Consider the following 5,752-nt stretch of genomic DNA (forward strand, 5'->3'; position numbering starts at 1 on the left):
AGAGAGGGAAATGTGTTGGATTATAGATGGACTTAGGCCCATATAAGACAATAATCCATGGTTAATCTCTAAGGCCCATTTAGGTGCATGGCAAGTGGTGGAAAATTTAGTACTCCCTCCGTTCGAAACAGCTTGTCCCTCAAATAGATGTATCTAGCACTAGTTGGTGAATATTTGAGGTGTTTTGTACTTCTAGTGAATCTTTATAATGGATCTGATCTTTTCGCAAAAAAAGATCAATGAGTGCCCACCGCCCCAGATTGTTTCTTCGCAACTCCTTCACTTACTTTATACAATCTTGTTCATCTTATCACTCTCCTCATGCATCATCCCATGGCACATTTTTGGCAAGGATGAGCGAGATTTGTTTATCAATTGATCGTCCAATAATTCGTAAAGAACTCCAAATGCGTGAGAGGGTGTCTAACCACCAAACTACCTTGTTGGCTTTATTGCACTCTCTTGACATTTTGGTAACTTCAACTCCAAATTGTGTTGGGTTTCGTAGTAATTTCAAAAAATTTCCTACGCACACGCAAGATCATGTGATGCATAGCAACGAGGGGAGAGTATTGTCTACGTACCCAACGCAGACCGACTGCGGAAGCGATGACACGACGTAGAGGAAGTAGTCGTACGTCTTCTCGATCCAACCGATCAAGCACCGAAACTACGGCACCTCCGAGTTCGAGCACACGTTCAGCTCGATGACGATCCCCGGACTCCGATCCAGCAAAGTGTCGGGGAAGAGTTTCGTCAGCACGACGGCGTGGTGACGATCTTGATGAACTACAGCAGCAGGGCTTTGCCTAAACTCCGCTACAGTATTATCGAGGAATATGGTGGCAGGGGGCACCGCACACGGCTAAGGAATAGATCACGTGGATCAACTTGTGTCAACTTGTGTGTCTTTGGGGTGCCTCTACCTCAGTATATAAAGGAGCCAAGGGGGGAGGGGGCGCCGGCCAAGAGAGAGAGGCGCAGGAGGAGTCCTACTCCTACCGGGAGTAGGACTTCCCCCCAATCCTATTCCAACTAGGATTCCCAAGGGGGAAAGAGGGAGAGGGGTGGCCGGCCACCTCTCCTAGTCCTAATAGGACTAGGGGAAGGGGGGAGGCGCGCAGCCCCCTTGGGCTGCCCCTTTCTCCTTTCCACTAAGGCCCATGATGGCCCATATGGCTCCCGGGGGGGTTCCGGTAACCTCTCGGTAACCCGGTAAAATCCCGATTTCACCCGGAGCACTTCCGATGTCCAAACATAGGCTTCCAATATATCAATCTTTATGTCTCGACCATTTCGAGACTCCTCGTCATGTCCGTGATCACATCCGGGACTCCGAACAACCTTCGGTACATCAAAATGCATAAACTCATAATATAACTGTCATCGTAACCTTAAGCGTGCGGACCCTACGGGTTTGAGAACAATGTAGACATGACCGAGACACGTCTCCGGTCAATAACCAATAGCGGGACCTGGATGCCCATATTGGCTCCTACATATTCTACGAAGATCTTTATCGGTCAGACCGCATAACAACATACGTTGTTCCCTTTGTCATCGGTATGTTACTTGCCCGAGATTCGATCGTCGGTATCCAATACCTAGTTCAATCTCGTTACTGGCAAGTCTCTTTACTCGTTCCGTAATACATCATCTCACAACTAACATATTAGCTGTAATGCTTGCAAGGCTTATGTGATGTGTATTACCGAGAGGGCCCAGAGATACCTCTCCGACAATCGGAGTGACAAATCCTAATCTCGAAATACGCCAACCCAACATCGACCATTGGAGACACCTGTAGTACTCCTTTATAATCACCCAGTTACGTTGTGACGTTTGGTAGTACCCAAAGTGTTCCTCCGGTAAACGGGAGTTGCATAATCTCATAGTCATAGGAACATGTATAAGTCATGAAGAAAGCAATAGCAACATACTAAACGATCGGGTGCTAAGCTAATGGAATGGGTCATGTCAATCAGATCATTCTGCTAATGATGTGACCTCGTTAATCAAATAACAACTCATTGTTCATGGTTAGGAAACATAACCATCTTTGATTAACGAGCTAGTCAAGTAGAGGCATACCAGTGACACTTTGTTTGTCTATGTATTCACACATGTATTATGTTTCCGGTAAATACACTTCTAGCATGAATAATAAACATTTATCATGATTATAAGGAAATAAATAATAACTTTATTATTGCCTCTAGGGCATATTTCCTTCAGTCTCCCACTTGCACTAGAGTCAATAATCTAGATTACACTGTAATGATTCTAACACCCATGGAGCCTTGGTGCTGATCATGTTTTGCTCGTGGAAGAGGCTTAGTCAATGGGTCTGCAACATTCAGATCCGTATGTATCTTGCAAATCTCTATGTCTCCCACCTGGACTAGATCCCGGATGGAGTTGAAGCGTCTCTTGATGTGTTTGGTCCTTTTGTGAAATCTGGATTCCTTTGCCAAGGCAATTGCACCAGTATTGTCACAAAAGATTTTCATTGGACCCGATGCACTAGGTATGACACCTAGATCGGATATGAACTCCTTCATCCAGACTCCTTCATTTGCTGCTTCCGAAGCAGCTATGTATTCCGTTTCACATGTAGATTCCGCTACGACGCTTTGTTTAGAACTGCACCAACTGACAGCTCCACCGTTTAATGTAAACACGTATCCGGTTTGCGATTTAGAATCGTCCGGATCAGTGTCAAAGCTTGCATCAACGTAACCTTTTACGGTGAGCTCTTTGTCACCTCCATATATGAGAAACATATCCTTAGTCCTTTTCAGGTATTTCAGGATGTTCTTGACCGCTGTCCAGTGATCCACTCCTGGATTACTTTGGTACCTCCCTGCTAAACTTATAGCAAGGCACACATCAGGTCTGGTACACAGCATTGCATACATGATAGAGCCTATGGCTGATGCATAGGGAACATCTTTCATATTCTCTCTATCTTCTGCAGTGGTCGGGCATTGAGTCTTACTCAATTTCACACCTTGTAATACAGGCAAGAATCCTTTCTTTGCTTGATCCATTTTGAATTTCTTCAAAATCTTGTCAAGGTATGTGCTTTGTGAAAGTCCAATTAAGTGTCTTGATCTATCTCTATAGATCTTAATGCCTAATATGTAAGCAGCTTCACCGAGGTCTTTCATTGAAAAACTTTTATTCAAGTATCCCTTTATGCTATCCAGAAATTCTATATCATTTCCAATGAGTAATATGTCATCCACATATAATATCAGAAATGCTACAGAGCTCCCACTCACTTTCTTGTAAATACAGGCTTCTCCGAAAGTCTGTATAAAACCAAATGCTTTGATCACACTATCAAAACGTTTATTCCAACTCCGAGAGGCTTGCACCAGTCCATAAATGGATCGCTGGAGCTTGCACACTTTGTTAGCTTCCTTTGGATCGACAAAACCTTCTGGTTGCATCATATACAACTCTTCTTCCAGAAATCCATTCAGGAATGCAGTTTTGACATCCATCTGCCAAATTTCATAATCATAAAATGCGGCAATTGCTAACTGTTGGGTTTCGTAGTAATTTCAAAAAATTTCCTACGCGCACACAGGATCATGTGATGCATAGCAACGAGAGGAGAGTGTTGTCTACGTACCCAACGCAGACCGACTGCGGAAGCAATGACACGACGTAGAGGAAGTAGTCGTACGTCTTCACGATCCAACCGATCAAGCACCGAAACTACGGCACCTCCGAGTTCGAGCACACGTTCAGCTCGATGACGATCCCCGGACTCCGATCCAGCAAAGTGTCGGGGAAGAGTTTCGTCAGCACGACGGCGTGGTGACGATCTTGATGAACTACAGCAGCAGGGCTTCGCCTAAACTCCGCTACAGTATTATCGAGGAATATGGTGGCAGGGGGCACCGCACACGGCTAAGGAATCGATCACGTGGATCAACTTGTGTCAACTTGTGTGTTTAGAGGTGCCCCTGCCTCCGTATATAAAGGAGCCAAGGGGGAAGGGGGCGCCGGCCAAGAGAGAGAGGCGCAGGAGGAGTCCTACTCCTACCGGGAGTAGGACTCCCCCCCCAATCCTATTCCAACTAGGATTCCCAAGGGGGAAAGAGGGAGAGGGGTGGCCGGCCACCTCTCCTAGTCCTAATAGGACTAGGGGAAGGGGGGAGGCGTGCAGCCCCCTTGGGCTGCCCCTTTCTCCTTTCCACTAAGGCCCATGATGGCCCATATGGCTTCCGGGGGGTTCCGGTAACCTCCCGGTAACCCGGTAAAATCCCGATTTCACCCGGAACACTTCCGATGTCCAAACATAGGCTTCCAATATATCAATCTTTATGTCTCGACCATTTCGAGACTCCTCGTCATGTCCGTGATCACATCCGGGACTCCGAACAACCTTCGGTACATCAAAATGCATAAACTCATAATATAACTGTCATCGTAACCTGAAGCGTGCGGACCCTACGGGTTCGAGAACAATGTAGACATGACCGAGACACGTCTCCGGTCAATAACCAATAGCGGGACCTGGATGCCCATATTGGCTCCTACATATTCTACGAAGATCTTTATCGGTCAGACCGCATAACAACATACGTTGTTCCCTTTGTCATCGGTATGTTACTTGCCCGAGATTCGATCGTCGGTATCCAATACCTAGTTCAATCTCGTTACCGGCAAGTCTCTTTACTCGTTCCGTAATACATCATCTCACAACTAACATATTAGTTGTAATGCTTGCAAGGCTTATGTGATGTGTATTACCGAGAGGGCCCAGAGATACCTCTCCGACAATCGGAGTGACAAATCCTAATCTCGAAATACGCCAACCCAACATCGACCATTGGAGACACCTGTAGTACTCCTTTATAATCACCCAGTTACGTTGTGACGTTTGGTAGTACCCAAAGTGTTCCTCCGGTAAACGGGAGTTGCATAATCTCATAGTCATAGGAACATGTATAAGTCATGAAGAAAGCAATAGCAACATACTAAACGATCGGGTGCTAAGCTAATGGAATGGGTCATGTCATTCAGATCATTCTACTAATGATGTGACCTCGTTAATCAAATAACAACTCATTGTTCATGGTTAGGAAACATAACCATCTTTGATTAACGAGCTAGTCAAGTAGAGGCATACTAGTGACACTTTGTTTGTCTATGTATTCACACATGTATTATGTTTCCGGTAAATACAATTCTAGCATGAATAATAAACATTTATCATGATTATAAGGAAATAAATAATAACTTTATTATTGCCTCTAGGGCATATTTCCTTCAGTCTCCCACTTGCACTAGAGTCAATAATCTAGATTACACTGTAATGATTCTAACACCCATGGAGCCTTGGTGCTGATCATGTTTTGCTCGTGGAAGAGGCTTAGTCAACGGGTCTGCAACATTCAGATCCGTATGTATCTTGCAAATCTCTATGTCTCCCACCTGGACTAGATCCCGGATGAAGTTGAAGCGTCTCTTGATGTGTTTGGTCCTTTTGTGAAATCTGGATTCCTTTGCCAAGGCAATTGCACCAGTATTGTCACAAAAGATTTTCATTGGACCCGATGCACTAGGTATGACACCTAGATCGGATATGAACTCCTTCATCCAGACTCCTTCATTTGCTGCTTCCGAAGCAGCTATGTATTCCGCTTCACATGTAGATCCCGCTACGACGTTTTGTTTAGAACTGCACCAACTGACAGCTCCACCGTTTAATGTAAACACGTATCCGGTTTGCGAT

Source organism: Triticum dicoccoides, chromosome 2A, assembly GCF_002162155.2.
Source record: "Triticum dicoccoides isolate Atlit2015 ecotype Zavitan chromosome 2A, WEW_v2.0, whole genome shotgun sequence".
NCBI classification, from domain to species: domain Eukaryota; kingdom Viridiplantae; phylum Streptophyta; class Magnoliopsida; order Poales; family Poaceae; genus Triticum; species Triticum dicoccoides.